Source organism: Nannospalax galili, unplaced genomic scaffold (assembly GCF_000622305.1).
Source record: "Nannospalax galili isolate Female #2095 unplaced genomic scaffold, S.galili_v1.0 scaffold255, whole genome shotgun sequence".
Taxonomy (NCBI): domain Eukaryota; kingdom Metazoa; phylum Chordata; class Mammalia; order Rodentia; family Spalacidae; genus Nannospalax; species Nannospalax galili.
Window position 1 is genome coordinate 318,942 of NW_008338999.1, and position 10,766 is coordinate 329,707.

At 40.1% G+C, this 10,766-nt stretch overlaps 1 long non-coding RNA gene across 1 annotated transcript in view; it reads right to left on the bottom strand.

Annotated features, from left to right (window-relative positions):
• The window catches only part of LOC115070496, a 28,118-nt gene extending 25,168 nt beyond the window's left edge, over window positions 1–2,950 (bottom strand). Inside the window, exon 1 of the long non-coding RNA XR_003849649.1 lies at window positions 2,876–2,950. This is a non-coding gene — a long non-coding RNA (uncharacterized LOC115070496). The remainder of the gene's footprint in view (window positions 1–2,875) is intronic.
• Window positions 2,951–10,766: the final 7,816 nt, after the last annotated feature.

Genomic DNA, 10,766 nt, shown 5'->3' on the forward strand with positions numbered 1-10,766 from the left:
ATATTTATCACAGTCTGATCCTAGGATCCACATATGAGGGAGAACATGTGTCGATTTTTTTTCTGAGATTGTGTTACTTCACTTAGTATAAAAGTTTCTAGTTCCATGAAATGGAGATCTTTTTAAAGGTTAAAGAATCATTCAATTTTTATGTCTTACAGGGTTTATACTCAGTTCAATATTGTACATCTTAACTGTACTAATTCAACTGTGAACCTAAAAATTCACAGCCACTTTTGAAAGAGATATATCTTTGCTCTGGAAATTGTTATTTAACATGTTAAAGCTGAAATGAAATGCTTCTTCTAATCATGTGGTTATTAAATTTTAAAAACCCAGGAAAAAATTAAATCCAAATGGAGAACATTAACATGTTTCTGGCCCTTTTAAATTGAAAGTATACACTCCTAGAAGATGTTTTGTTAAAAGTCTGATTCATTTCCCTTTAGTACAAAGCACCTGCTTAGTTCTGACTTTTTTAATATTTTATGTATCATTTTTATTTTATGTGTATGAGTGTATTGCCTGCATATATGTAAGTGCACCCTTGCGATGCAACTGGAGTCATAGATGGTTGGTAGTCACCATGTGAATTCTGAGAATAGACCCCAGGTCCTCTGCAAGAGCAGACGGTGCTCTTAACTGCTGAGCTATCTCTCCAGTCCCAGATAAGTCTTTCTTGACCAGAAATATTAACACCCTTTACCAATGTCATTGCTACTCAGTAATTGGCCTTTTTTATGCCAGTTGGTAGTGTGTTTTAAAGGACGTTCATAGCAGGTGCAGTGCCTTATAATCATGTATCTTCTTCATTCAATACATGTTGTTGGAAAACATCACAAATCATTCACATTAATTCATTCCAAACAATTAAATTCAAGGTTTGTAGCCATGAAGAGAAATTTAGTATTGGAAATTATAGAGGAACTTGGGAGAATGTGTCAGATGGCTGGTGGCTAGAATTGATTTTAAGCATTGTGGACCAGATCTTATCCTAAGTAAATGTAAATGAAGTTGTTATCTCTTAAAAAAATAAATAAATTGCCAGGGTATGGTGGTGCAAGCCTTTAATCCCAGCACTTGGGAGGCAGAGTCAGGTGGATCTCTGTGAGTTCAAGGCCAGCCTGTTCTACATAGTGAGTTCCAGGACAGCTGGGGCTATAGGGAGACCGTCTCAAAAAGACCAATAAATAAATAAATAAAATAAAATAAAAATAAATGTAGAATGGATGAGGGTAATAGAAACAACCATTTGAATAGCTTAGTTATAATTATTGTGGACAAGACTCAAGACTGACTGTTAAAATTAGTGGGTGAAACTTTAGCAAGGAAAAGAATAGTTGTATTACCTCAAAGTGGTTAGTAAATGTTTTGCTGACTTTAATACATTCTCTGATAGCCCTTCCCTTGGGAAGGCCAGTTTTGTTTGTCATCTTCTGTCACCCTAAGAGAACACCTGCAAACAACAACTTACATGGGATTGAAGGCATGTGCCACTATGCAGGACCTGGATGTAACCTTCTTATTGTCTTGTCAGTGCAGCATAATAACCTTCAGGTTATTACTAGAAACGCTAGCCTCGATTGCTTGGGTAAAGTGGTATCTGCTAGATTTCTTTAGAATCTGTAAATGGCAGAAACCTCCCCAACCCCAGGATAAGCCCAACATAGGGGCAGAGTCACTGCTGTGCACAGCCTGGTATCTCAGAGGAGGGGTTTGTGGGGAATGCAGCCAACAAAGAATGTTAAATGTGCTGATCACATCAAGAAGTCCTCTGTCCTCCAATCTCCTCCACCATCTGCTCACCACCATGGTTCATGGTTGGGGACCACAGGTTCATGGGAGGGGACCACAGCTCCATCTCATAGGAGGGGGCCACAGCTCCAGGATCACAGGAGGGAACCATAACTTCTTGGCTCATAGTTTTGAAAATTGAAGTCCATGATTATCTGGTTCCATTGCTTTGAGGCCTATGGCAAGGCAGAAATATGGTGGAAGGGCATGGTGGAAGAAAGCTGCTCACTTCATGGAAAGCAAGAGACAGCCAATGAGGAAAGGCCCAGAAAGAAAAATATGTCCTTCAAAGGTACACCTCCATGGACCCACGTCCTCTATGAGCTATGAACTCATCAACAAATTCACCCACTGATGAAGTTATAACTCTTATAATCCATCACCTCTTAATAACACCACTATCTGGGGAACAAGTATTCAACAAGAACTTTCTGGTATGACACTTTCCTATCTACAACACGACCCAGACCTTGAATGTTAACTAAACTTAGTAACTCATCTCTAATGAATAGAATATGAAAAGGAAAAAAAATGTAATTTTATGCTAAGAAATCTAGCAGACACCACTTTACCCAAGCAATTGAGGCTAGCGTTTCCAGTAATAACTTGAAGGGTACATATTGTTATTATGCTGCACTGACAAGACACAATAAGAAGGCTACTTCCAGGTCCTGTATAGTGCCACACGCCTTTAATCCCAGCACTTGGGGGGCAAAGACAGGTGGATCTCTGTGAGTTCAAGGCCAGCCTGGTCGTCTACATAGTGAGTTCCAGGACAGCTGGGGCTACAGGGAGACCCTGTCTCAAAAAAAAAAAAAAAAAAAAAAAGAAAAAGAAAAAAGAAAAAAAGAAGGCTGCTTCCCCTCTGTGGTATTCGAAAAATTCCATAACCTCAGTTAAGTCATAAGAAAATATCACATAAACCCAAACAGACATTTTCTATAAAATATCTGACTAGCACTTTTCAAAAATGTCAAATGAATTCCAGGCCAGCTGTGACTATAGAGAGACCCTGTCTCAGAAAATAAAACAAAAAGGTGTCAAGTTAATGGAAAACAAAGAAAGCCTGAGAAATACTTACATATTGGCAGAGAACAGCCATCATAATGACCAAATGCAGTGTGGTATTCCACTGAATTCTGGAGTCAAAACAAAAAGACAAACACAAGTGGAAAAACTGGAACATTCAAATAGCATGTGGTTCAGTTACTGTGCTATGCCAAAGCTGACTTCAGCTTGATAAACATTCCACAGCTCGTACAATGGTAACATCAGCAGAAGTCAGGTGAACGGGGTGCAAGAATTCTCTGTACTGTCTTTACAACCTGTCTATGTATCTAACATAGTCTCAAAATAGGGTTAGGAAGATGTTATATTAAAATGCTTTCAGTAAGCTGGGCATGATGGCACACACTTGCAAACCCAGCATTTGGGAGGCAAAGGCAGGAATTTGAGGCCAACCTGATATATATAGCAAGTTCCATGTTAGCCAGGGATATCTAGCAAGACCCTGTCACAAATAATTAATAATAATATGTCTTCAAAGTCACAATAAAAATTATGTCTAATCAAGGGCCTTATTATTGGATTCCTAAAACAAATGAGAAACCAGCATAAATAAATCCAAAAAATTAAGATACAAAGAAATATAGACCACTATACTCTTTTTTGTTGAAATATCAGCCATATGCCATCTCAGGTCTGTCAACAAAGCCTGGAAGCATTACTTGCAAATCATGTGAGATTAGAACTCGTTATTTTGTCATTTAGCTTGCTTTTCATATCTCAGAAAGAACCTCAAAAGATCGTGTTATTTGTGACTGGAAAACATTTTGCTTCCAACTAGGCCCAAAGACCCATAAAAAACATTAGCTTTAGTATAAAGTAGTTTATTATCTTTCTTTTTTTCTTCTTTCTTTCTTTCTTTCTTTCTTTCTTTCTTTCTCTCTTCTTTCTTTCTGAGATGGAAGTGTGTAGTGTTATATTTGTATAACTTTAAAATTCTAAAAGCTTTACATAAAATTGTTCCATAAATGCAAAAAAGACCACAAAAATATTTTATTCATAGTAGGAATAATCTGTTGAATGAGGAGAGGGAGTAGAAGAGGTGTGAGAGGATTTTCCAGGCCATCCTGGGGAATGAGGTTTGGTGAAGCACCTACCTGTGAACTGTAAGTGAGAAGCACCTGAGAGCAACTGTATTCTGTATGGAAGTGAGTGACAAGTGCTAAAGTTCAGGGTGAGATTTCTATGTCAGGTGCACAGCATGAAAATAGGCAAGTAAGTAATAATTGGTGCATCCATTTACAGTGGTGCATTTCACATGGCAGGTCCAGTTAGCATCCTCCTTTTTACACTTGGGAAAGTGAAGCTGAGAAACACTTGAGGAGGGACTGGAGAGATGGCTCATCAGTTAAGAGCACTTGCTGGCTGTTCTTGCAGAGGACCCAGGTTCGATTCCCAGCACTCACAAGGCAACTAACAACTGTCCATAACTCCAGTTCCAGGGGATCCAACACCCTGGGCACAGATAAGAGAATTCCTGAAGAATTTCAGATCCACTTTTTCGTTCTTTGTGATACAGGGTCTCACTCTGAAGCCCAAGCTGGCCTGGAACTAACTATGTAGCTCAGCTTGGCCTCAAACTCATGCTGATCCTCCTGCCTTAGCCTCCCAAGTTCTAGGCTTGCTGGTGTGAGCAGACGTGGTTTATTCCCAAGATCCACTTTAACACCGAGATTGCATTCCAGGCTTAAAGGTTGGAGCAAACAAGAAATTACCGATGAAAGAAAAGTGAGAGGAATTCTGCCACCACCACAAGGATCAAAGCCCCATGCTACTGCATGTCTGTGTTCACTGCCTGCATCCCCAAAGAAAGGGTGTCAAGCAGCCCCAAAGAAGGCTGCTTCTCTTCAGCCTAAAAAGGGTCCCTTAAAGAAGGGAGAGAAGGTACCCAAAGGGCAAAAGGGAAAGATGAGTCAGACAGGGATAGAAACAGCTTTGCAGAAAATAGAGATATCAAAATAAACCAGGCACACAAAACTGAGGCGATGCCAAGGGAAGTAGATGTATTTTCCACAGCTGTGTACCTCTGAGGACCTGAACAGTTTGCAATACTGACTTTAAAATCAAGTTTTACAAAAATGCAGAGTTTTGTTTCAGTTTTTCCTTAACTATGAGGTTAGCACACAGAGCACTTCATCGTTTTGAAAGGGGAGGAGCATGCATTACTCACAGAATGTCTCCAGAGCTGAATTGATACAGGGAAAACACCTTTCCCTGCTAGTCTTGAGAGATTTCCTCCTGGCTCCCAGGGGAGATTCCCTGGGAATCTATTGTTGACACACAGTCACCTTGGAGACTTTGTAGTGTGGGAAAACTTGAAATTCATTTTTATGTCTTCCTCTAACTCCACCATCAATATAGACTTAACTCCCTTAAAACCAAAACTCCATTGGGAGCTGACCCCCTAAAATTGGTATTTCCCATGTGTCAGGCAATCTGGACTTGGCAGTGATATCAGTGAGATAGAGTTCCTCAAAAGAGCAGTGGTTCCTTTTCTAAAAGATTGTGGATTTTCAGATTGGTAATTCTGCCATTTGTATTTCACTTTCTGGAAGTCAAGTTCAGCTTGTGAAAAGTTGTTAAGCAGTATGCTGTCTATGAACTGTCAACCTTACTCTAAACCCTTACTCTAAACTTTCCCTGTTAAAAGCATCAAATGAAGGCTTCATTGGATTATATAGTAGCTTTCTGGGTTTGGTAGTCCATATAAGAAGGAAGCTTGCAAGTTCTTGTATGCTGTTGATGATTGTTTGCTTCTATCCTGTCTGAAATACCATGATTGTTTATGAAAATTCTCATGAATTGTTGGGCATGGTGGCTCATGCCTTTAATCCCAGTACTCTAGAGGCAGAGGCAGGTAGATCTCTGCAAGTTCGAGGCCTGCCTGATCTACATAGCGAGTTCCAGGTCAGCTGGGGCTACAGGGAGACCCTGTCTTAAAAAGACAAAAATATCACAAATAAAATAATAAAAACCAAAATCAAACAAAAATAAAAAGGAATTCAAAAAAAAAAAAAAAAGGAAGAAAGAAAGAGAAAGAAATAAAGAAAGAAAGAAAGAAAGAAAGAAAGAAAAAAAGAAAGGTAGGTCTCTTGAATAAAGCCAGAAACCATTTGGCATGGAAAAAAATAGAAACATAAAAGTGCTTTTCCTCTCTCTGTCTCTCTCCGTCTGTCATGCAGGCACACACATTAATCCTAGCAACTCACAGTTTACATGGAAATGGAGCGATCACAGGCTCCATGCCTACAGAAACATACACACACCTACAGAAATAGATCTTGACTTTTCTAAATGCCAGCCTTTTGACTAGTTCTGTCCTGCCTGAGCTTGGAAACTGGCAGAGTGTCCTCTGGTAGGAAAGAGATTGAAGGCTCTTTCACGTCAAAGGAGTGGTACCTGGGAGTGCTTTGCAGCTTTCACACCTGTCCACTAAAGATCCAGAGACATATTTGTGTCCTTATGTCTTCCCTGTTGTCCACAATGGGTAAGGCCTCCTGTTTCATGCTCTGCTAACACTCATCCTTCTCCGTAGTATGTTTTATGGAAATAATTAGCAAACCATTTAAATTCATTTGTCTGAATTCTGTCTCCCTACTTTTACCTAAGTTCCATAAGGATAGACCTTTTTCTTTTTCTTAATAGTATCCTTCAGTGTTTAGAGCAATACTTCACAGATAGTAATGCTCAACACTTTTGATTTTAAAAAAGCCACAGAAGCATGAGGCTCCCTGTCTGCCCAGTCACTTGTGGGAAGCTAGTCTACTTGACCTTCTGTACACTTTCCAGATAGGACCTAAGCCCTGTACACCAGCCGAACAGGTTGGAGCTCTAACCACTCTATTACCTAGTGTTTACTAGGTTCTGTCTCTGGGTCTGGATCCTGCTTTCCTCTAAAGATGGACCAACACATGCTGATCAGGACTGATGTCTGTGAAATTAGATCCTTACACTAAAGATAAAGAAGCTCAGAAACTCTTGGTTTGTTCTTCTGCCTCAACTACCACAGAACTGAATGCTTCCCACACTCCATCTCTACCTGATCATTATTTCTCTGCTGGAACTTCAATTCCCTGTGGCAGAACATAGCAGATATGAGTCACATGGATGCTAAGGAGGCAGAGGAGTACTCGGTGCTAGATACTGTCCATTTTGAACATAGCAACATTTTATGTTTATTGGTTCTTTTATTTTCTTTCTTTTTCTTTTCTTTTTTTTTTTTTGAGACGGGGTCTCATGTAATTCAGGATGGCTTCAAAGCTAAGTATGGCTTTGAACTCTTGATCTTCCTGCCACCATTTTCTGAGTGCTGGGATTACAACCATCACAGCTTGTTTTACATAATGCTAGGGACTGAACCTAGGGCTTCATGAATGCCAACAAGCACTCTTCTGATTGAATTATATTTCCAGCTCTTCTTTGATTTATTTTATTATTTTTGTTATTTTGTTTTTGTTTTTGAAACAGGTCTCACTATGTAGCTCTGGTTGGTCTGGAACTCATTATGTAAACCAGGCTGGCCTTGAATTCCCAGAGATCTGTGGGGTCTCTCCCTTCCCTCGTGGGTCATTGGCCACCAGTCCACGAGGACAAAGGGAGCAGAAGTGATGAATGGGGTCAGGGATGGCCAGTGAGCACTGACGGAAGAAAGCCCTTCTGGGGAGGCAGGTTCAGTGATACAAACAGCTCCAGAGTCAGTGAAACAGCTCCATTTATTCAGTGGGGGTTAGGGAAAATATAGTGTGGAGGCAGTAGCCAATGCTTCAGCTGATAGGTGCTCATAGTATGCTTTATTTACATGTGGCAGTAGGCTCCTATCATCCGACTATTGGGCAATGCCTAATTATCATATAGAAAAAAACCTGGGAGTAGTTTTTACTCCAGGTAACTACACCAAAGGTCATGTTTTAAATGAGGCCAAGCATCCGTGCTTGGCAGCACTTTCCAGGTAAGTCAGGCAGGAAACACCTGCTGAGAAAGGAGCCAACCTTAACAGCAGGGTTCCACCTGCCTCTGCCTCCGCAGTGCTAGGATTAAGGGCATGTACCACTATGCCCAGATCTTTTTTGATTTTTCAGTATTTTATTTGTTATTTTTGCTTTGTGTGTATGAATGTATTGCCTGCACATATGTAATTGCACCCGTGTCATGCAGTGCCTTCAGAGGACAAAAGATGGTGTTGGATGCCCTGGAACTGGAGTTAAGATGGTTGTTAGCCACTATGTAGGTGCTGGGAATCAAACCCAGGTCCTCTGCAAGAGCATTAAGTGCTCTTAACTGCTGAGCCATCTCCCCAGCCCCTTTTCTTTGATTCTTGAAGATCTATAGTCTTATATGAAAATATAGTGGTGGCTAAGGTCTTAGCTTTTAGGTGAGAGTGGGACAGATTGCTATTATTCAAGGATGCTGTATTAGTGGATGGGTTTTGTGTGTTTGCTCTACTTTAGGGAAATAAGATTTTCTTAATAGCAGTAGGTACTGTTGGGGAGCAAAATGTACTGATGAGGCTGCACAGTCTTTATTTGCTTTTCAAATCCATTTTCCATCCTTTTCCACTCTGCTCCTTACCAAAGCTTGATCTTCATCACCAGTATCAACTGTGTTTCCAGTTGGACCTGACAGTGAGAATCACTGACAAGAGATAAGAAAATGAGAGTACACAGAAAGGGCTGAAGGACAAAATCTCTTGGTTATACCTCAGTTTAGTAAGAGGTTATAGATTCCTAGGCCAAAGGCCACACTCCACTCCAGGAAGTCCTTCACTAAGACTGCCTCTTCCACTGGTCTGAGTCAGCCCTCCCTCTCTGATTCCCTGCTCAAAATTGCAATGGCATCCCACTCTATGGTACTCCACAATCTTTGCAAGTTTCTCTATATATTGCTGCAATAATATAAATAATACTTTCATTAAGTTTCTTTTAATTACCCTTTTTGGGTTCCATCTCTCTACTCCACAGCTCCTGACAAATACATCAAGAAAAAGATGATGCCGACAACTTTCTTGTTAGGCAGAAGATTATGGCTCAGATTACTTAGGTTATGCAGATGAAGGATGCTCAGAGATGACCATGGTGTTTAGTGGCTATGGCAGCTGCAGTAGGTACAAAGATGATGTGGCTTAGATTGGTCATGTCCCATACATAACCATGGACAGCACAGAGAGAGAAAAAGACAAATGTGAAGCACTGAATGCCCAACTCAGGGCACTTCTGGAAACTCAGAAAGTGGTGTGTGTTCTCTCTCTGTGTGTGTGTGTGTGTGTGTGTGTGTGTGTGTATACATGTTCATGTGTGTACATGTATCTGTGATGGTGTGTGTACATGCATGTGGAGGCCAGAAGTCAATATCAGATGCCTTTGGAAGTTGCTGTCCACCCTTATTTTCTAAGACAAGGTCTCACTGAACCTGGGGCTCACTGGTTTAGCTAGGCTGGTTGTCCAGCTCCAGGTATTGCAGTTGGCATTGTTATCAGTCTAGGGGTATTCTTGGGGTTATTTTCTCAGCCAATTGAAGAATTCAAAGGCAGGAAAAATCTCAGAGCAACAGAGAGCAATAGTCAAACAGACTTTTATTGAAAGATAAAGAATCACATCCATACGCCCAAAGAATCACACATACATACACACATTCATACAGAAAGATGAAGCTTTCCACAAATAGAGGGGGATCTGAAAACCAAACTCCAATGTCCCCTGGGGGAATCTGGGTTTTAAGGGAGTCAGTGGTTTCTCCTTCCCTAATTTTAGATTGGTCAACTTAAACAAATAAGTGGATGCTGACAGACTTATGGCTCCAAATACGAAGTGTCCAGGTCTACATGACTCTAAGAAGGCCAGTTGAAGGGGTCCTGTTGGGATTAAAAATAAGGCCTTTCTACCAGAGACCAAGAAAAAGCAGGAAGTGTGCTATCTTTATTACTTTCCAGTGACCCTGCCAGGGTCCCTTACATATGGATCTGTCTCTGATTCTCCAGCAGAATTCTACTAGACATTTAAAGAAGATCTATATCCAATACTACTTAATTTATTCAAAAAGATAATAGAGGGAGAACTTACAAACTCCTTCTATGAAGCCAGCATCACTCTAATACCAAAGACAGGTAAAGATACAACCAAAAAAGAAAACTATAGACCCAACTTGCAAACCACATACAGACACATATCAAAAAGATCATCCACAATGATTAAGTCAGGTTTATTCCAGAGATGCAGGGATGGTTCAATGTATGTAAGTCAATAAACATTATAAATCATATAAATGTGCTCAAAGACAGGAACCACATGGTCATCTCAGTAGATTCAGAGAAGGCCTTTGACAAAATTCAACATACATTTATGTTCAAAGCCCTAGAGGGAATTGGACTGGAGGGAACACACCCTAACATAATTAGAGCCATATATAACAAATCCACAGCCAACATCATTCTAAATGGAGAAAAACTGGAAGCATTCCCATTGAAATCAGGAACCAGACAAGGCTGCCCACTATCCCCACTTCTCTTTAACATAGTGCTTGAAACTCTTGCAAGAGCAATAAGACAAGAGAAGGAAATTAAAGGAGTAATAATTGGAAAAGAAGAGATCAAATTATCCCTCTTTGCAGATGATATGATAATATATCTAAAAGACACCAAAAATTCTACCAGAAAACTCCTAGAAATATTTAACACGTTCAGTAAAATGGCACATTACAAAATTAATCTACAAAAGTCTGTAGCCTTTCTATATACCAATAACAAGCAATTAGAGAAAGAGTACATGGAAATACTCCTCTTCACAATAGCTGCAAAATATATATCTTGGAATAAACCTGGTCAAAGACATTGAAGACCTCTACAATGAAAACTTTAAATCTTTAAAGAAAGAAATTGATGAAGACATCAGAAGATGGAAGGACCCCATGGACTG